At 40.6% G+C, this 23158-nt stretch overlaps 1 long non-coding RNA gene across 2 annotated transcripts; it reads right to left on the reverse strand.

Moving 5' to 3' along the window:
- Positions 1–22167: 22167 nt before the first annotated feature.
- Positions 22168–22940, reverse strand: LOC132889266 (uncharacterized). Of its 2 annotated transcripts, none has more exons than XR_009655041.1 (2): positions 22490–22940; positions 22168–22389 (listed from the first exon to the last, which is right to left on the reverse strand). It is a non-coding gene; the product is annotated as an uncharacterized LOC132889266 (long non-coding RNA). The 2 variants fall into 2 exon arrangements; XR_009655042.1 differs by having other exon boundaries at positions 22478–22940.
- Between the last annotated feature and the right edge of the window lie 218 nt (positions 22941–23158).

Raw genomic sequence — 23158 nt, forward strand, 5'->3', positions numbered from 1 at the left:
CATTTATTTATTGAGGAAAATGATCCCATATTAGCAGTTTGCTAAAGATCACATGGACAAGCCAGAAGGCTATTGGAAAAATGTTTTGTGGACGGATGAGACCAAAATAGAACTTTTTGGTTTAAATGAGAAGCATTATGTTTGGAGAAAGGAAAACACTGCATTCCAGTATAAGAACCTTATCCCATCTGTGAAACATGGTGGTGGTAGTATCATGGTTTAGGCCTGTTTTGCTGCATCTGGGCCAGGACAGCTTGCCATCATTGATGGAACAATGAATTCTGAATTATACCAGCGAATTCTTAAGGAAAATGTCAGGACATCTGTCCATGAACTGAATCTCAAGAGAAGGTGGGTCATGCAGCAAGACAACGACCCTCAGCACACAAGTTGTTCTACTGTACCAAAGAATGGTTAAAGAAGAATAAAATTAATGTTTTGGAATGGCCAAGTCAAAGTCCTGATCTTAATCCAATCAAAATGTTGTGGAAGGACCTGAAGCGAGCAGTTCATGTGAGGAAACCCACCAACGTCCCAGAGTTGAAGCTGTTCTGTACGGAGAAATGGGCTAAAATTCCTCCAAGCCGGTGTGCAGGACTGATCAACAGTTACCGGAAACATTTAGTTGCAGTTATTGCTGCACAAGGGGGTCACACCAGATACTGAAAGCAAAGGTTCACATACTTTTGCCACTCACAGATATGTAATATCGGATCATTTTCCTCAATAAATAAATGACCAAGTATAATATGTTTGTCTCATTTGTTTAACTGGGTTCTCTTTATCTACTTTTAGGACTTGTGTGAAAATCTGATGATGTTTTAGGTCATATTTATGCAGAAATATAGAAAATTCTAAACGGTTCACAAACTTTCAAGCACCACTGTATAAGTTTTGTAGGTTACCTTCAAGAATTCTTGCTCTATTTGATGTTTGTCGTCCTCCTCACACTTTATTTTCCTTCCAAGACAAAAAAAATCTGCTTCATATTTTACTTCAAATCATGCTTCAATTTTGCCTCAGGTTGGTATGGGTGATGGGAAATAAATTGGTAATTCCCTCCAGGCAATAGCGGTTATTCTTTAAAATAATTTTTCAAAGGTAAGTGTTTACCTTTGAGAAAGCTAGACTTGTGAAGCCAAGTGAAATGCATTACAGAAACAATCACCACATTGAAAGGATAATATGCCCAAAGCAAAGTACTTTGCTTGAATGTGTGCATAAAGCTGTGGTTCTCTGCCTGCATGTTAGTTTAAAAAAATATTTCCTCAATTAAATTCTGCTCTGTTCTCAGGATGTTCTTATAACCTGGAAATGGTTTGCAGCTTTTGAAAATTCTCGAATTGCCTTGTCTGCAATTTGCTTCTCTTGTGTCTCAGAGGAAAAGCTATTTGAGAGGCAGGCAGTCATGGCAGAAGAGGGATTCGGCAAAATTGTGCAAGTCAGTAAGTTTGACAGAAAGGAGTGTAGGTGGAGATGATGGGGGAAGGTAGAGTGTATGTGTATAGATACTAAGCAGAGGAGAAAGTTTGGCAATGAGTTGCAAACTCATGGTCAACGGAACTCAAACACTCTTGATTAGTAGAGATGTGTTTGTGCGTGTACAGTGTAAAACAAAACATAAAGGCAACACATAAGATAGTAAGGAATATAAAGTAAAAGCTGTTATGCTGGGGCGTCGTGGCTCAGGTGGATAAGGCGCCATACCATAAATCTGGGGACCTGGGTTTGATTCCGGCCTGAGGTCATTTCCTGATCCCTCCCCATCTCTCTCTCCCGCTCATTTCCTGTCTCGACACTGTTCTATCCAATAAAGGTGAAAAAAGCCAAAAAAAAAAAGATGTTACACTTCTCATTGATCAAGCAAACCTTTTTAAAAAAGGAAACCCATTAGAATCAGACTGATTAGTTCATGGAGTCATGGTGCTTTAGCAAGGCACTGAATTATCGCAGTGGAGGAAATGTACCTAACGGTCCTAATCTAATTCAGCCTCAGCCTATAAACCATTTTAATGGAAAATGACCACTAACCATGTCATTTCAGCCTGACTGGGGTTCATTTGTGTCTGAAAATCTATTCCTCTGAGTGTACATGGAATGATTGCTAGTATGCTTTGGGGTATAAGGACATTGTAAAGATCTGTGTGCTTGTGTGTTTGCCTGCTACCTGATCCTCCCCTGTCATTATCTTCTGAGCTATGGTCTGCATTTCGAGTGAGCACATCCACCTCATGGGGAGATGATTGACAAGTAGTGGGTTGGAGGCAGAAGGGGGTGGAAGTGCTGATTGACAGCAAGATCAGGTAACTACTCATTAGAGGTGGGCCATATACAAGCAGCCATGCAGGAGACACACACACGCACCCTGTTTGAAATGGTTTTCCTTGATTCAAGGAAATGAAAATGGTTGATAAGTGATTCTAGCTTCTCAGGAGCAAAGGGGAATCGTCAGGGCCTTCAGAGAAGGCCCAAACATATCAGTATTTCAAATGTTATATTTAAATTCTTTCATTCTTTAATTGCTTTCATTCATTCATAATTTCGTTATAATTATTCTCTTCTTATTTGGCCTCATTTTCTATCAAATTTGCTTCAGAAATGCAATGTCCTGAAAACATTAAAATAGAGTTATCCAATGAGATTGCTTTTGTTTGTTGTGTCTAGGCAGAGACGTGTTTAGTTTAGCATTGGTTAGGACTTCATTGCCAGGACAGAAGGCCATGACAATGTCGTCGCTGTCAGTTCAAAACCTGCTATGTGACAATTTAGGTCAAATTGGGTTCTCTATGCTGATTGGTCAATTTTGGCCTCGTGCTTCCATTTATACTAATTAGAAAAGCTAATAATAGAACAAGTAAACTTTTACTGGCTTCTCAGCTTGTTATTTCAGAGTTTTATTCAGTTTTTTATATCTCCTGTAAAAAAGGAAAAATGTCACATAGCAGGTTTTGACCTGACAGCGACGGTATGTTTATGTAGGAAATAAGAGATGAATTAACCAATGAGATTTTGATTTATAATGGGAGGGACGGGGCGGCACGGTGGTGTAGTGGTTAGCGCTGTCGCCTCACAGCAAGAAGGTCCGGGTTCAAGTCCCGTGGCCGGCGAGGGCCTTTCTGTGCGGAGTTTGCATGTTCTCCCCGTGTCCGTGTGGGTTTCCTCCGGGTGCTCCGGTTTCCTCCGCAGTCCAAAGACATGCAGGTTAGGTTAACTGGTGACTCTAAATTGACCGTAGGTGTGAATGTGAGTGTGAATGGTTGTCTGTGTCTCTGTGTCAGCCCTGTGATGACCTGGCGACTTGTCCAGGGTGTACCCCGCCTTTCGCCCGTAGTCAGCTGGGATAGGCTCCAGCTTGCCTGCGACCCTGTAGAACAGGATAAAGCGGCTACAGATAATGAGATGAGATGAGATGAGAATGGGAGGGACCAAAAATGTATCTCCCTCAGCCTTCTCGAAGGCCAACACGAGCTTAACCACGAGTTGGCACCATCAGCGCAGCAGTGAAGTCACCTTCCAGCCAGTGTAGCATTCATCAGTAGTGTTAGTGAATGTTAATAAAGTGGTCAAGCCAGTGCTATCGAGAACAAGTAGGACAGACTAACAACTGAGAAACTAAGATTTCTGTCTCCAGACTCTTCTTCCACACATGCTCGCTACAGAATTTTTCACTCAGACTTAAGTATTAATGTCCCTATGTAATTTACTTATGAGGAGTATGCAGTCCAGTGTGCATCCATTGTATTTAAACCACAGTTTTCAATCAAATGTTTGTCAAGACATTTTGCTAATTTTTGAATTTCTGAATAAACAACGATCCAAAGACCGAGAAAGGAAAGGAGAGAGAAAGAGAATCACACATTCATTTTCGAATGACAAGGTGTCAAGCACTCAGGTGTCAAGCCCAAGTCTATGAGACAGACACTCCTCTCATTGTGAGTGAGTCTGACCTGCTCTTCTGTACACCTCTCTCCAAGCTAATGCTTTGGGTCAATATTTACCTCTGCTGTTTGCCAATCTTTTAACTCAATAACTGCCACTGTGTACACACCCACTCCCTGACTATAGAGATACTATTGAGAAGAGAAAAAATGAGAAGATTTAATGAGAAGGACAGGACAAAGTGACAAGGATGTGCTACAGTTGGAGGCCTGAGAGGAGACAACAGTATAAGTGTTCAAACAGCTTCTCATACCTGTTGGAAAACTGTCATCCTGACATCCATGTTATGTACACAAAAACACACCCACACATACATAAATTCATTATTTGTATTTCCAAATTTGTAGAATATTCTCGTTGACTTGTGTGTTACTGTAGCTAAATAATGCTATGCCTACATCTAAACTTAACCCTAATCTTAACCTCAGTAACTTAAAATGAAATCCTTTAGTTCTTTTTAGTTTTAGGGTTTTTTTTTTTTAGTTTGTTAGTTAGTTTGTTTGTGTGGTTGTATTTAAATAAAAACATTTTGTTAAAAAAAAAACACCAATGTCCTAAATGGGACCGGACAAATGTCACTACAAGTTCAAAACTGTCACATATTCCTAGCACTGGAGATAAAAACATTACACACACACGCACTAATGTCAACAAACAACTCCATATTCCACACTATGTAATTCCCAGATGTAATGCCGGTTTAAATATAGTGGTGAACTAATAAGCTTCTTTTTGCCTCCACTTTGCTCACTACCCCCTGCCAACTCTCCAACTATGGCCTAGTGTAAAAACAGCCTTTCAGAGTATTTGTTTTTGTAAAATTAGATGTCCAACCACATCCTTCATGATTTAATCTTAGGTATGACATTGGGTGGCTGGACAAACAAACTCAGTGGGTTTATTTGAGACAGCTCTCTCTCTCTCTCTCTCTCTCTCTCTCTCTGAGTGACCCCACTTCAAACACAATAAGCTCCTTTGCAGTGATTCTGAAAAAAATCTTCATCATTTCTCCAAATGTTCTGGAGTATTTCTCTCCCGGTTTCTGTAAACCAGGACAATGTGCTCATCTATCTCTCATACCCATGTATTGTAAGACTGGGATCATCAAATGGTTGTCTGCAGGCCAGAGTCAGTTTTCTCTTGCCCCAACACATTTTTCCAGATGCATTAAAATTACACAATGATCCATTCATCCGTCCATCCATTATCCGTAACCGCTTATCACTTATTACTGTGAAGTGCATCTTTACTTTAACATGCTACTGAGTATTTGATAAGATTGGGGTGTGTCGAGAGTTTTGTAATATCATTTCGTAACAACTCATCTCATCTCATCATCTCTAGCCGCTTTATCCTTCTACAGGGTCGCAGGCAAGCTGGAGCCTATCCCAGCTGACTACGAGCGAAAGGCGGGGTACACCCTGGACAAGTCGCCAGGTCATCACAGGGCTGACACATAGACACAGACAACCATTCACACTCACATTCACACCTACGGTCAATTTAGAGCCACCAGTTAACCTAACCTGCATGTCTTTGGACTGTGGGGGAAACCGGAGCACCCGGAGGAAACCCACGCGGACACGGGGAGAACATGCAAACTCCACACAGAAAGGCCCTCGCCGGCCCAGGGGCTCGAACCCAGGACCTTCTTGCTGTGAGGCGACAGCGCTAACCACTACACCACCGTGCCGCCTCGTAACAACTCTATTTGTCTAAATAAAAGAAAATTGTATCTGGCCAGTGCATTGAGAGTTACGTCAATGAGTGCCACTCCATTGCTATTCGTAAGTCTTCCAGATGTTTTACTGTCCTTAATCCCTTCTTGAGACAGCTGCTGTTTCTTTAGGTATTTATAGAGATCACACAGCAAGTTAATTATACACAGGAGGATTCCTTTCAACTAATTATTGTGATTCTGTGATATGGCAACTAGTTGCACCAGAATTAAATTTAGTGGTTTCACAGAAACAGGGATAAATGTTTCTCACAGCTTTTATTATTTATTTATTTATCTATCCATCCATCCATCTCATTATCTGTAACCGCTTATCCTGTACAGGGTCGCAGGCAAGCTGGAGCCTATCCCAGCTGACTATGGGCAAGAGGCAGGGTACACCCTGGACAAGTCGCCAGATCATCATAGGGCTGACACACAGACACAAACCACCATTCACACTCACGGTCAATTTGAGCCATCAATTAACCTAACCTGCATGTCTTTGGACTGTGGGGGAAACCAGAGCACCCAGAGGAAACCCACGTGGACACGGGGAGAACATGCAAACTCCACACAGAAAGGCCCTCGTCGGCTGCTGGGCTCAAACCCAGAACCTTCTTGCTGTGAGGCAACAGTGCTAACCACTACACCTCTGTGTCACCCACACTGTAACCCTTTACTGTAAATTCTAACAATATTTTAGCCTGCTTCATCCTTAATACAGTATCATACTGTAGAGGCATTACATTCTGGGATGGGTTTTTTTTCATGCTCATTTCAAGTTCTTAGAAGTTTCTAGGTCTAGCAAATACATTTTAACTTCTTGTATTAAAGTTTTAATGAGCAAAACCCAGTAATAATTATTCGTTTTAAAAAAGGTAAGCCAGTGGTGTGTGAATTTGTGTGGAGTTGGTTTGCTTTTCCACTGTTAGTTAGTATGCAGGATAAATAGACAGTGCTGCATGAGAAGACGGAGAAATGATTTTTCACCTGAATGAGCTAAAGTTTGGGCCTGTGACAAGGATAAATGGACTTTGGCGCATGAGAAGACGTATAAATAATTGTTCGTCTGAGTGTTGATATGGTAAGCCAGTCTTTTTTTTTTCAACTTTTCGTTCACGTTTCTGCTTCGTTTCTACAAATAGTTTGACCTTGGGAATGTTAAACTTTTCGCCTTTCGCCCATAGTCAGCTGGGATAGGCTCCAGCTTGCCTGAGACCCTGTAGAACAGGATAAAGCGGCTAGAGATAATGAGATGAGATGTTAAACTTTTCAGACTTTTGCTTAATATACTACATAAACAGTGATTTTTTTGTCATTTCAGGCTGAATAATCTGTGAATGAAGACAAACAAATGAAGACCCAGTGCTAATAGCTATAGTGCTATCAGCTACTGCTAACATTTCAGCTTTCATATTCATAAAAGGCAATTTTCTGCTCTTTGTTTTTAAAAAAATACATGCTTTAAAACTCAAAGTATGTTGTTTTCCATTCACTGTTGCTACAGTTGTTGTGGGAAATTACAAAAGTATGACATTATTAATTATTTAATGAAAAATAATTACATTTAGAGGACGTAATTACAGTATTTAATTACCTACAGTAATTACAGTATTCTCCTCTAAATAAAATACAATGTATTGCTGTAGACAACACAGTTTAATACTGTAAAATGATGTTATATTATAGTATTTGGTAATTACAATACTATACTGTAAATGTTGATTACAGTAGTAGTCCTGTAAAAATACAGTAAGTGGCTGGAAATCCATCTGCCATTATTTTACGGTCTATTAACAGTGAAAAGTTTTAGTGTTAGAATCTGTTCAAAACAAAACAAAAACATTTATTATTGATTTTTGTGCCACAGTTAAGACCTACTGAAATCTATAAATACCCAGAGACGATACATGATTCTGAGTGTGTGTGTGTGTGTGTGTGTGTGTGTGTGTGTGTGTGTGTGTGTGATCAGCATAGGACCACAGAGTGCATAAAGGACTCATGAAAAGCAGAGGGACATCTCTAGCTCATCTTTTCAGTTATAAGCAAGACTCCCTTAGTGCCAAGTTGTCTAAAGTCATATCAGGGATCATCGTTGAGACAGCTTGAAAAGCTTATGAATGTATCTTACTGTCATCACAATTTGGATTTCGGTCAAATAAATCAACCAGTGATGCTGTCTACATTCTGCACTAGTGTTTGAAAAGTCAAGTAAAGCAGGAACTCTGCTGATTATAGGCTTTTTTATTTATTTATTTATTTATTTTGCCTTAAGGCAGCATATGATTGAATACCACGTGATGCCCTGATGAAGTACCTTGAAATTTGGCTCAAATATCCCCAGTTTGTTGCATTACAAGCTGGAATTAAAATGGATTTGGGGGGGGGGGGGGGGGGACCATTTGACTTACACAACATGCCTACCACTTTAAAGGTGAAAATTGTTTTATTGTGACACAAACAATAATTAAGATGAAAAAACAGAAATCTGAAGTGGGCATAGGTATTCACCCCCCAAGTCAATACTTTGTAGAGCCACCTTTTGCTACAATTACAGCTGCAAGTCTCTTGGGGTATGTCTCTATTAGCTTAGCACATCTAGCCACTGGGATTTTTGCCCATTCCTCAAGGCAAAACTGCTCCAACTCCTTCAAGTTAGATGGGTTGCATTGGTGTACAGCAATCTTCAAGTTATGCTAGAGATTCTCAATTGGATTGAGGTCTGGGCTTTGACTAGGCCATTCCAAGACATTTAAATGTTTCCCTTTAAACCACTCCAGTGTAGCTTTAGCAGTATGTTTAGGGTCATTGTCCTGCTGGAACGTGAACCTTCGTCCCAGTCTCAAACCTCTGACTGACTCAAACAGGTTTTCCTCCAGAATTGTCCTGTATTTAGTGCCATCTATCTTTTCTTCAGTCCTGACCAGCTTTCCTGTCCCTGCAGATGAAAAATATCCCCACAGCATGATGCTGCCACCACCATGCTTCACTGTAGGAATGGCGTTCTCAGGGTGTTCAGTTTGCGTCAGACATGGCATTTCCCATGATGGCCAAAAAGATCAATTTTAGTCTTATTTGACCACAGAATCTTTTCCATGTTTTTGGGGAGTCTGCCACATGCTGTTGGGCAAACTCCAAATGTGAAATTTCTTTTAAACAATGACTTTTTTCTGGCCACTCTTCCATAAAGCCTCAGTCTGTGGAGTGTACGCCTTAAAGTGGTCTGATGGACAGATACTCCCATCTCCACTGTGGATCTTTGCAGCTCCTTCAGCGTTATCATTGGTGTTTTTGTTGCATCTTTGATTAATGCCCTCCTTGCCCAGTTTGTGAGTTTTGGTGGGTGGCCTTCTCTTGTCAGGTTTGTAGTGGTGCCATATTCTTTCCATTTTGCTATAATTGAATTAATAGTACTCCATGGGATATTCAAAGTTTGGGATATTTTTATAACCCAATCCTGATCTATATTTCTCCACAACTTTGTCTCTGACCTGTTTGGAGTGCTCCTTGGTTTTCATGTTACTTGCTTAGTAGTGTTGCAGAGTCATGGTCCTTTCAGAACAGGTTGATTTATACAGACATCATGTGACACTTTGATTGCACATAGGTGGATCTTAATCAACTAATTATGTGACTTATGAAGTGAATTGGTTGGACCAGCTCTTATTTAGGGGTTTCATACAAAAGGGGGTGAATACCTATGCACACTCCAGATTTCTGTTTTTTTTCATCTTAATTATTGTTTGCGTCACAATAAGAAAACAATTTTCACCTTTAAAGTTGTAGGCATGTTGTGTAAGTCAAATGGTGCTAACCCTCCCCCCCCCAAAAAAAAAATCCATTGTAACTCCATCTTGTAATGCAACAAAGCAGGACAAATACCAAGGGGGATGAATACTTTTGCAAGACACTATACATGGCACACGTTTGTCAGATGGGGAAGTTGCAGAAACAGCTTCTTTGTGACACGAGATCACCAAAGTGAACTAAGTTTGAGAATCTGTTGGGGTTAGATACCCCGCAGATAAGACAGACAATGATGTCAAAAGCAGACTTCAAGCGAATGTTGGACAATGTACTGACATAAGCACCCTAAGGAGTACAGAGTTCCAAGAGGGGAACTCGAGGATGATGATGATGATGATGATGTTTAATGTAAAATACGTGAAGCACTGGTGGCTTTTTAAATAAACTGTACTTGTAAGAATTATATTTTAATCTTACTTAAGTTAATACGTAAAGATGGAGATATGCTTTTATCTTTTTTTCCACTTCATTGTTCTGTGGCTGAATATCAACTGGCGTGCACTACATGTCGTACAGTATGTATTGTGTGCAAGGACATTATTATAACATTATTATACCCGAGGTAGAGCACATAAAATGCAGGTCTAATCTTGTTTTTCCTTCATTCATTCATCTTCATTTACCGGTTTATCCTGGTCAGGTTTGTAGCAGATCCAGAGCCTCTTCCAGGATCACTGGACATTAAGGGGGAATACACCCTTGATGGTAGGTGTATAACGATTGGACAATTTAGATCAATACATTGATTTAGAAGATAACTATTGAAATGAATTGAGGCAAGGATGACAAATTTATTATTATTATTATTATTATTATTATTGATATAAATTAATAAATTATTATCAAACAAGAATAGATCAATGGTGTGTAAAAATAAAATGGATAAAACATATGTGTAAATAAATTAACTGTCAGCTTAGCCCAGGTAAGGTCACATATTTATCAGAGACTACTAAATAAACACGTATCATATTATCAAACTCATTTTATTGTGGCTGATTCAGATACTGAATCGCTGGCTTCTGAATCAAAATCCTACACCTAAGTCATATCACATGGAAGCCTGAGTTTTACACACCTCACATCACAGAGCATCATGCATGCACACACACACACACACACACACACACACGCTCATTTACACTTAAAGGCAATTTAATGGAGCCAATTCACCTACTGATGTGTTATTACGAGGTTGGAGAACCAGAATTTGGAGAATAAGAAAGAAACCCAAGCAAACACAGGGAGAACATGCAAAACTCCACATAGACATCAGTTCAAACAGTGTTTGTCTTGCAAGAATTTGACCCCATGTCAGATCTCATTGATGACCCCTTACTGCACAAAATACCCCAGAATCCAGAGATGGTTTTGCCTGGATATTTCAAACTATGACCTCGTGTTGTAGTTAAGACCACTGAAACCGAGACCAAGTCATGACCAAGACCAGAGTGTATCAAGACAGAAGACCAAGACTTTGAGGAGTTGAGACCAAATCAAGACCAAGACCAAAGCAAGGTGAGACCGAGTCAAGACCAAGACCAGATCAGTGTGTGTGAAGGGGTTTGGGGAGGGGTGATTGCTGTTAACAGTAGCAAAAATTTTGAGTTAGCAATGAGTCACGTTACTGGTTGCATTTGAAGCAGGAAGTGTTACATTCAATCACAGTAAAGATGTTAACAAATAAATCAGACAAGACACAGGCACAGATTTAGTGAAAACTCCACAGCTGTGGTCTTGACTGATCTTAAAATAAAATCCAGAGTCCTTTTTGTCCAAGACCGAGATAAGACCGAGTAAAAACGTGGTCAATTCCGAGACGAGACCCGAGACCTTCAAGAAGTGGTCTTGAGACCGGTCTTGAGACCCAAACTGGTTTCAAATACTACAACACTTCTATGACCCATTTGTGATGAAATCCATGTTGAGTACTCTCCGATCATGGCACTGTCAAAAAAAAAATCTCCAGATATGCTCTAGATATGATCCAGGTTCCTGCAAAAATTTTAAAAGATATCTATGGATTCTTGGGGTTTGGGTGCAGTGCATGTTGTCGGATGCTACATATTAGCGTATCTGTATTCCTTATCATTCACTGTATATGACCTACTGACCTTCAGAGAACATACTGTCCGACCTGATAGCACATTTCAGGTCAGGTCCAAGTGTTCCCTGCGTATAAATGTGTTCTGATTAATTTATCATTTCTAGTGAAGTCCTCTCCTCTCCAGAGAAATCTGGCTTGGTATTTCATTTACTTTTTCTTTTTTTATTAATGCATGTAAATGTACTTGGCTTGGTCTAGTTGGATCCTGTTTCACCACAAAAGGCTTTGCTTTTTAAGACTTTATGACTCAGAGTATACGCTTATCTAACATCTTGACAATGAATTTTAAAACCTGATCTACTTTTTTTCTCTCATTCTTTACAGCTCTGAGGCCTCTACTTACCATTTTATCTATTAAATCAGTTACAAATACAGTGCCTTGCAAAAGTATTCATCCCTCTTGGTGTTTGTCCTGTTTTGTCGCATTACAAGCTGGAATTAAAATGGATTTTGGGGGGTTAACACCATTTGAGTTACACAACATGCCTACCACTTTAAAGGTGAATATTTTATTTTATTTTATTTTATTTTATTGTGACACAAACAATAATTAAGATGAGATGAACAGAAATCCAGAGTGTGCATAAGTATTTACCCCCTTTCGTATGAAACTCCTAAATAAGAGCTGGTCCAACCAATTCACTTCATAAGTCACATAATTAGTTGATTAAGATCCACCTGTGTGCAATCAACATGTCACATGATCTGTCACATGGTGTCTGTATAAATCAACCTGTTCTGGAAGGACCCTGACTCTGCACCACTATTAAGCAAGCAACATGAAAACCAAGGAGCCTCCAAACAGGTCAGAGACAAAGTTGTGGAGAAGTATAGATCAGGGTTGGGTTATAAAAAATATCCCAAACTTTGAATATCCCAAGGAGCACAATTAAATCCATTATAGCAAAATGGAAAGAATATGGCACCACTACAAACCTGACAAGAGAAGGCCACCCACCAAAACTCACAGACTGGGCAAGGAGGGCATTAATCAGAGATGCAACAAAGACACCAAAGATAACACTGAAGGAGCTGCAAAGATCCACAGTGGAGATGGGAGTATCTGTCCATAGGACCACTTTAAGTCGTACACTCCACAGAGTGGGGCTTTATGGAAGAGTGGCCAGAAAAAAGCCATTGGTTAAAAAATCACGTTTGGAGTTTGCCCAACAGCATGTGGCAGACTCCCCAAACACATGGAAGAGGATTCTCTGGTCAAATAAGACAAAAATTGAATTTTTTGGCCATCATGGGAAATGCTATGTGTGGTGCAAACCCAACACCCTGAGAACACCATTCCTACAGTGAAGCATGTTGGTGGCAGCATCATGCTGTGGGGCTGTTTTTGATCTGTAGGGTCAGGAAAGCTGGTCAGGACTGAAGGAAAGATGGATGGCACTAAATACAGGTCAATTCTGGAGGAAAACCTGTTTGAGTCAGCCAGAGGTTTGAGACTGGGACGAACGGTCACGTTCCAGCAGGACAATGACCCTAAACATACTACTAAAGCTACACTGGAGTGGTTTAAAGGGAAACATTTAAAATGTCTTGGAATGGCCTAAAACATAGACCTCAATCCAATTGAAGATCTTTGGCATAACTTGAAGATTGCTGTACACCAACACAACCCTTCTAACTTGAAGGAGTTGGAGTAGTTTTGCCTTGAGGAATAGGCAAAAAAATCCCAGTGGCTAGATGTGCTAAGCTAATAGAGACATACCCCAAGAGACTTGCAGCTGTAACTGTAGCAAAAAGTGGCTCTACAAAGTATTGACTTGGGGGGTGAATACCTATGCACACTCCAGATTTTTGTTTTTTCATCTTAATTATTGTTTGTGTCACAATAAAACAATTTTCATCTTCAAAGTGGTAGGCATGTTGTGTAAATCAAATGGTGCTAACCCTCCAAAAATCCATTTTAATTCCAGCTAGTAATGCGACAAAACAGGACAAACACCAAGGGGGATGAATACTTTTGCAAGGCACTGTATGTTCACACCCCTTGTGTATTCATCAACCTAAATTGTGGGATGTTTTGAAAGGAAATGGTAAGGGATAAACCCTGGATTAGACATTGTATGAATCTGTCAGTGGGTGGCAAGGAAGCTTTTAAAAAGTGCTTTCATTCAGTCAACAAAGTTAAACTAGCTGCTGCTTACTGACTGAAAGAGAAAGCTAGCAAACTTTTTATTCAGATATTATGCAGTTATCTGCTTAGGCTGAGAATCCTCTCAGCTCGTTTCATGTCTTTTCCCAGAATTCTAAGGGGAAATGTTTGATGCTGAGGCCAATTGTGATTAAAGCCAGTTAAACACAGCATTTCTAAAGCTAGATAAACATAGGCTAAGCACAAGTGACTTAGGCGAGTAGTTTAGGTGAAGTTCATGTTAGAACATGTGCCGGGTTTGCCAGGGCTCACTCAAGGTCTTTCCTCAGAGATGTGAAAGATGAACAGCAGCATCTCGCTTGACTGCAGGCTCTATAGTGGAATAGTGGGGTTAGTTTTGGCACAAGGCAGAATCTTGCAGCTTGTCCTGCCCAGTTTGTGAAGTAAAGACCTGTGGTGTGTGTGTGTGTGTGTGTGTGTGTGTGTGTGTGTGTGTGAATACTTGTCTACTTCGTGGTGGATCTTGTTTTGACAGCGATTTCCTTGGCTGAGCAGTGGCATTAGGTTAACGTTAAACTGGCACAGGCTGCACTATCATTGAGCAGATTGAGCAGAGAAACCCAACGGATGTGAGCTCTGTTTCTTTCACTTTTATGAGCAGCATTTTCCCACTCTTTTTTTATTTTTCTTTTCTTTTTTTTTCTTTTTTTGTTGGCTTCAGCACTAGAGTCCACTTGGAAAACGGAGCGGTGCTACTACTGAAAGGTCGCATAACACCTGTTCTGTGAAATGTGTCTAAATTTATATCAATGCAACTCTTTGTATGAAATTCTCTCTCTCTCTCTCTCTCTCTCTCTCTCTCTTTCTCTCTCACTTACTTGTGCTTTTCTGTTTCTGTTTAGTGAACATGTGTGCGTGTGGACTTATGTGTGCTCTTATTTAAGTGAGCTTTTCAGTTTAAGTGAGCATGTGTTAAACTGAAAAGCATGTTGTGAGGATTCCCAAGGACGTCATGGAAAAAAAGGCCCACGATTGAAGAAGATCCTCACCTGTGCTTCCCACTCTCATCCTGGCTTATCCAGACCACAGGCAGCAGTGTAAACACACACACACACACACACACACACACACACAAAGTGCTGGCTCCCATCTTTACATTAACTGTGTCTTTCCCAGTAGATAAGGGAGGCTTTTATTGCTGTGTTTCACGTGACGTCACATCCGCCTCATTAGTTATTCAAAACTTTAGCTGGTGGTCTATCAAAGCTCAGTTGACAAAACATTTATACGGAGAAGGTGCATTACTTGCATGAAAAATGCCTCACGCTTGCATTGTTTTAGGTTGTTTGAATCAATTAAACTGTGAAACGGATAAAAGTTTCTTCAGGGTTCCCCGTGAACTACAACCCCGATTCCAAAAAAGTTGGGACAACCTACAAATTGTAAATAAAAACAGAATGCAATGATGTGGAAGTTTCAAAATTCCATATTTTATTCAGAATAGAACACAGATGACATATCAAATGTTTAAACTGAGAAAATGTATCATTTAAAGAGAAAAATTAGGCGATTTTAAATTTCATGACAACAACACAAATCAAAAAAGTTGGGACAAGGCCATGTTTACCACTGTGAGACATCCCCTTTTCTCTTTACAACAGTCTGTAAACGTCTGGGGACTGAGGAGACAAGTTGCTCAAGTTTAGGGATAGGAATGTTAACCCATTCTTGTCTAATGTAGGATTCTAGTTGCTCAACTGTCTTAGGTCTTTTTTGTCATATCTTCCGTTTTATGATGCGCCAAATGTTTTCTATGGGTGAAAAATCTGGACTGCAGGCTGGCCAGTTCAGTACCCGGACCCTTCTTCTACGCAGCCATGATGCTGTAATTGATGCAGTATGTGGTTTGGCATTGTCATGTTGGAAAATGCAAGGTCTTCCCTGAAAGAGACATCGTCTGGACGGGAGCATATGTTGCTCTAAAACCTGTATATACCTTTCAGCATTGATGGTGTCTTTCCAGATGTGTAAGCTGCCCATGTCACACACACTAATGCAACCCCATACCATCAGAGATGCAGGCTTCTGAACCGAGCGCTGATAACAACTTGGGTCATCCTTCTCCTCTTTAGTCCGAATGACACGGTGTCCCTGATTTCCATAAAGAACTTCAAATTTTGATTCGTCTGACCACAGAACAGTTTTCCACTTTGCCACAGTCCATTTTAAATGAGCCTTGGCCCAGAGAAGACGTCTGCGCTTCTGGATCATGTTTAGATACGGCTTCTTCTTTGAACTATACAGTTTTAGCTGGCAACGGCGGATGGCACGGTGAACTGTGTTCACAGATAATGTTCTCTGGAAATATTCCTGAGCCCATTTTGTGATTTCCAATACAGAAGCATGCCTGTATGTGATGCAGTGCCGTCTAAGGGCCCGAAGATCACGGGCACCCAGTATGGTTTTCCGGCCTTGACCCTTACGTACAGAGATTCTTCCAGATTCTCTGAATCTTTTGATGATATTATGCACTGTAGATGATGATATGCACTGTAGATGATGATATGTTCAAACTCTTTGCAATTTTACACTGTCGAACTCCTTTCTGATATTGCTCCACTATTTGTCGGCGCAGAATTAGGGGGATTGGTGATCCTCTTCCCATCTTTACTTCTGAGAGCCGCTGCCACTCCAAGATGCTCTTTTTATACCCAGTCATGTTAATGACCTATTGCCAATTGACCTAATGAGTTGCAATTTGGTCTTCCAGCTGTTCCTTTTTTGTACCTTTAACTTTTCCAGCCTCTTATTGCCCCTGTCCCAACTTTTTTGAGATGTGTTGCTGTCATGAAATTTCAAATGAGCCAATATTTGGCATGAAATTTCAAAATATCTCACTTTCGACATTTGATATGTTGTCTATATTCTATTGTGAATACAATATCAGTTTTTGAGATTTGTAAATTATTGCATTATGTTTTTATTTACAATTTGTACTTTGCCCCAAGGGTGGTACAGTGGTGTAGTGGTTAGCGCTGTCGCCTCACAGCAAGAAGGTCTGGGTTTGAGCCCCATGGCCGGCGAGGGCCTTTCTGTGGGGAGTTTGGATGTTGTCCACCCGGGTTTCCTCTGGGTGCTATGGTTTCCCCCACAGTCCAAAGACATGCAGGTTAGGTTAACTGGTGACTCTAAATTGACCGTAGGTGTGAATGGTTGTCTGTGTCTATGTGTCAGCCCTGTGATGACCTGGCGACTTGTCCAGGGTGTACCCCGCCTTTTGCCCGTAGTCAGCTGGGATAGGCTCCAGCTTGCCTGCGACCCTGTAGAACAGGATAAAGCGGCTAGAGATAATGAGATGAGACTTTGTCCCAACTTTTTTGGAATCGGGGTTGTAATAAAAAAGGGTAAACGAACACAGGATTTCACAAAAAGTCGTCGAGAAAGGTGGCTTTTGAACATCTCTGTGGAATCGAAGGGAGCCGAGTCAAAGCATGCTCTAGTATGCAGTGATCACTTGGTGAAAGGTTTGTATTTCCCTCTCAGCTATGTCCTTAGTGTTTTCCAAGTACTTTTCTTGCTATGTGTCATTATTTTACGGTACTTTTTTTAGTTACGAAGCGCTAAAGTCCCCAGCTGTTTCTTTGTTTACTCCTCACAAAGTCCATATGCATGAAGGTTGCAACAAAATTCTTATTCAGCCATACAGTTACAATGTTCCGTGATCACTTCTCCGTTTTGTTTAACTAAGATCCAGGTCTTTAAAGGGGTTTCTGATGATCTTTGTGAATGATTTGCCTGAGAGATACAGTAAGAGCCAACACAAGTGAGAATCAAGCGAACTGTTGTTTGTTTACACTTCAGCTTGCAGCGCTTCGTTGTAAAGACGCGAACGAAAAGCTTAAAAAAAAACATACTTACAGGGGCAAAAACAATACAGGATTCATTCAGCAGCGACTTGATACCGAAGTCCTTTACCCAGCCACATACAAAAAAGTTGTAAGCCTCCATACTCTTCCATGCTTCTATCTGTTTTGCGGTGTAGAAGGATGTCTGCAACACCAGATAGTTTGAGATGTCGTGGAACTCGATTGAAGGGTAGTTTGAGATCGTATGACAAATCCTTCCTTCCCAGACTGTAGGGGTCGATTCCATTGCACATAGCAATCTTCTGAATATATCTAAAGCCAGCAGTGGCTTCTAGATTACGAGCATACTCTGATAAGTTATCACTAGTTATTTGCACTACGGCAGCTGTTTAGACCACCAGCTATTTCACTTCCAGTAAAACTGCTAAGAAAAGTTACGTGACTGAAACCCAGCAATTGTTTAGAAGGTCACTCTAATCTCCGGACAGGGACAGACTTAGAGCTTGCCCTGAGGGATCCAGGAGCCTAAAGATCTGTTTGTGTTTTAAGATCATCCTCTTAGGACTTTACACTCCCACACTCAGCTCTCTGCAGGGTCGTCATGCTTATTCAGAGACATTCAGCTTATATCTGTTTGGTGATGAAGGTTTTTTTTAATGGATCCCCCTTTATTCACATTGAAAGGATTATTAGATGGACATGCTCCCATGAATATACAGACAGCTACAAACTCTTGTTCATATAACTCATTTAAATGTGAATTTGATAAAATTTAGTCTGATGTTCCTTTTGCCACCGCAATTCCTAAAAAAAAACCCTCTTCAGACCACCAGTGCTTTCCCAAAACGCTGCTCCATTCACTTCTGCGTGCTTTTCCAAGACATCAGTAGAGGATGGAGCGTGCAATTAAAATTCCATTTCAGTCAATTTGTTACTCAAAGTTTCCATGCATGGATCATAGAAACTCAGCACACTACTCGATGTACCACACACAACACACTTAATTACCCCTTCAGTACCTGTATGATTTCCAACACCTGGAGCGCTCTTCTTAGTTGGATCTCACTGATGCTCACAGAGCTAACTTTCTCATGCACTCTTTCTCATGCACTCTTTCTCTCAGTCTTTAGTTCCTTCCAAGAATACACAGAATCGTTCAGCACGGCTTTTCCTTCCTTCTCTGGTTCCTCTATTGTTTTAATCTACATGTATGAAAACCTTTCACATGGTCAAATTTTATTTTATTTTATATATGGATCTGACAACTCCAGATGTTTTTCTTTTGCATGCATCTCAAGCAGAAGTGATCATATAGCATTTTCAGATTAGAACTCCAAAAGTATGGGCGGCACGGTGGTGTAGTGGTTAGCGCTGTCGCCTCACAGCAAGAAGGTCCGGGTTCGAGCCCTGTGGCCGGCGAGGGCCTTTCTGTGCGGAGTTTGCATGTTCTCCCCGTGTCCGTGTGGGTTTCCTCCGGGTGCTCCGGTTTCCTCCGCAGTCCAAAGACATGCAGGTTAGGTTAACTGGTGACTCTAAATTGACCGTAGGTGTGAATGGTTGTCTATGTGTCAGCCCTGTGATGACCTGGTGACTTGTCTAGGGTGTACCCCACCTTTCGCCCGTAGTCAGCTGGGATAGGCTCCAGCTTGCCTGCGACCCTGTAGAACAGGATAAAGTGGCTAGAGATAATGAGATGAGAACTCCAAAAGTAAAAAATAGGTACCCTATGGATACATGTGGCTACTGCTTATAAATAAAATTGTTTGCTGATACCATACAGTATCCATACAGTAAATATAGCATATATACATGTTATCAATTATACTCGCCTCATCTCTTGCAGGCATCACCAAGCTGTGAGCAGCATCAGGGCTCGTAGTATTTTGGTGACCAAGTTTGTTTACTGTGTTTTGTTCAAAATACAGTGCTGTGAACTAGATCTATTTTCAAAAAATAGTAAGAAAGCACTTGTTCATGAATTGTCTTAGAAGCATTATTTAGTACTAATGAACACATTTTGTTTCACAAGTGTAGTGTAAAGACTCTAAAGTAAAAAATCCCTCGAAAGGGCTCAATTATCCCCCAAAGGAGTTGATTTATTCCCACATGGGACTTTTGTAATTGCAAACCCAGCGGCTCGCTCAAAAGATTCCAACGTTGTCTTCACTGCCTTCTCGAGTTTTTGTTGAATGGCTGGAATTCTTTGTGTAAATATCTGCCAAAAAGCTAAAAAAAAAAAAAAAACCTTACAAAACCTTTCATTTGACCTTTCAGAAGGACCAAACAAAAGCTGTGATAATCAAAAGGTAAATTTTCTTTAAATAAACACCACTTACTTGATATTGAATCAGCAGCCTTGGCGAACCACAAGGTGAATTAAGCTTTTTTCTTTTTATCTGCCAATTATCTTCCGATACTATGAAGTTATAATGAGGTTTCTCTTATTTCTTTTCTGGTTCTAATTTGTTCTGAAGTTTATCAAGAAGTAGAACGGGTCATCGAACTTGATCAGGATAAGTGCTGATTGGTTATGAAGTTTCGCTATTGTTACACTCATTCTTACATTCTTATACTCGTTCTTGTGTACGTTTGATAACGTGAGATCAACTGTTTGTATCACGATTCGCCGTTCTGGTGATTGTAATGCTTATGCATATGAACATGCACAGTGCACTATTGTTACACTCGTCTTTACATTCTTACAACACGATGACATAGTGGTTCCAGTTCTATGAGGCAGTAGCCACAAAAAGAGGAAAATTGCATTTAAATATTCCATTACAGTTCCACTGCTATATATTGATTTGATTTGAATGTCATTCAATATACAGTAAATAATATTTACAGATTATAATATATGTTAAATGTTTAGCTAATACATTTGCAGATGAGCTGTAACTGTGATCATCAGCATCATCCACATCAGCCTCTGTTTCCTCACCTCAGATAAAAGTCACTCGAGGCAATTCATTGGTTCACTGTTGACTCTTATACTGGACCTGAAGAAAATTCAGTGAGTTTTTTGTTGGCTAAATTTCCCACTTTTTATTAGGTCATTCAAACATTTTCCAACTTTCTCCTCTGTCCTCTGCACATTTTGATTATACAGCGAATTTAATATAGATATTTAGGCAGTGCCTAAAAGCAGAACTCCTGATGAGTACCGTATATAAGCAAAATATATGCAAAAGCACAAAATTAACTTGAATAAAATAATAATATTATAGCATATGAACCATTGAATTGTGTAGTGTAGTGCATTTTGCATCAGTATTTTGTTGCATTGTCTTGTGACAGTGATACCAATTATGAGATACACATCACAGTTACTAATACATGTTTATTCCTTTCTTTGACACCACATGCCATGCACCAGAAACAACACCACGATATTTATTATGGTGAGACTCTGCTGAGTGCCTGGTGGACAGCAGTGAACCAGCACTTTCACTTTACATCATTATAATTGAATATCAAACTCGATCTGTCAAACAGTTATCTGGTTACATCTTTCATGCATTGGAGCTCGGAGTGTGCAACCACAAATTTCAACACACGTGCACACCGTAAGAACTAGTTACCATGCAGGTGTTCCTGATTAGAGTGCAATCACAGCACATACATATAAAGACTCTCAGTAACACGGAGATGTTGTGAAAGGCTTGTATTTTGTATCGCTTTTCTGGTTTTGACTCTGTTTGTATTTTTGGACTGTGAGTATTATATTACCTCTGATATCCGGTCTGTGCATCACTCGACCACTGCCTGTTTTTCAACTCTGCCTTTGTCTACGTTTTGGATCTGTTTGCTTGCATGTTTTCAATAAAACTCTTCCTGTGATTACATCCCTCTCCCGCCCTTACATGACAGAAACTGTCAAATGTCCAACAAGCTAGTGGACTAATAAAACTGGTTTTATATGACACTGTTGTGAATATTTTCCATAAAATGTGTTAATAAATAATCCTATGTTATTTTTTAAGAAACAAATTAAAAATAAGCGCTGGATAAAAACCCATCTATCTAAAGCCTCACTCACAACCTGCCATACGTGCTGCTGCAAGCAGTCTACGATAAAAAATTTGACAAACCCGTGCTTGAGACTTGCGCAACACTTGCATGTGTTCAGCGCCGTAGAAGGTCGCAGACTGCCCATGGAGACTTTTGGTCCTGCACATGCAAATTCTACGAGTCTTGTGACAAATCAAGAACACATACACTACATATGGGACCCGTACTCCTTTTGTATGCCTGAACCAAGTCAGCAGCGCGGCTAGTAGGGGCTTTTTGCGATGACAGTAAGACGCATGAGTGATGCATGGTCATTGTATGAGTGACGTGCCTCAGAAATACTACACAAGTACTCCACAATTGCTATTTGTGCGGCACGCAAGACAGAAGTGCATCTCACTTTCTACCCCTATGTGTGGTGTGCACGCAGCGCACGCGACCTGCACGTGACATGAGGGGCAAGACTCTGGATATATATATTGGGGAGGAACCAAGGAACCGATCATGTAGCGTGTAGCATTGTAGAAGGGAAGAAGACGACCTCATTTGCTGTTTTTATTTGAGCATATGTTAATTTACCATGCAAACATCAAATAATAAAACATGAGTATAAGGGAATAACGTATTTTATTACGCTGTAAAAAATCCCAACTAAATAGCCCAACAGTTTGAGCACTGAAACACACTTTGACTCCGAGCTGCTGTCCTGCTCCTACTCCTGCTGAGTGGTGGGACGGGGTGTCGGGATGTCCTTGTCCTTATCACTGAGCATGGCACAATGGCCTGACAGCGATGATGGGATTGCAGTGTCCTCACTTCTGGGCGCTGTTAGCTGAAACATACATGAAAATCAGCATATATGATATTAATTACATAAGCATATAGATACTGAAATGAATGTTTAAAGCATGTGTATTTACCGGTGAAAATACCTCTGGCGGAGTGCTGTGCCTTCTGCCGGCTTGAAGGCATATTTCTCCCTGTCTGTGCAGGGCTCGCCGGTGCTGCTACCATCGTCATCAAATTCTTCCTCCTCCTCCCCCTCTGCTGTTTCAGGCTGGGTTACTTCACTTTTGCTCACTTCTTCTTGGGTCCCATTTTCTAAACTTTAAACTGAAAATTTTTAAATTTTTCCCACAAAATATCCAATGTTCTTCAGCCGAAAGACAGATGCAGAATGCTGCAGGCACGCTGGTTTTATACCCACTCCTGGCTTGCATCACACGCAAGTTATGAGTGATTGTAATGTGCTAATCACATGCGTCACACATGCTTTATAAGTGCGGCCCGTACTCATAGCGCAGGAAACTGGTCAAATGCAAGTCTCACGCACTCCACACTCACTGAACACACTGATCATGTGCGTCAGATATACGCTTTCCATGGGCTAACGGTGCAATTTTTCCCACGCCTCGAGGAAGTCAGGTGTACAATCTGTACTTGACAAGTACTTTGCCAGTACTCTTCCCCCAAACTTTCCCCCAGATTCACCACGACCCTGTGGCACGGCTGCGAGCTACCAAACCGTGCGACCCATGCGTGTCCAAAACCTTACGGCGGGTTGTGAGTGAGGCTTTATGTAAATAAAGATACAAATTTCA

Source organism: Neoarius graeffei, chromosome 7 (genome assembly GCF_027579695.1).
Source record: "Neoarius graeffei isolate fNeoGra1 chromosome 7, fNeoGra1.pri, whole genome shotgun sequence".
NCBI lineage: Eukaryota > Metazoa > Chordata > Actinopteri > Siluriformes > Ariidae > Neoarius > Neoarius graeffei.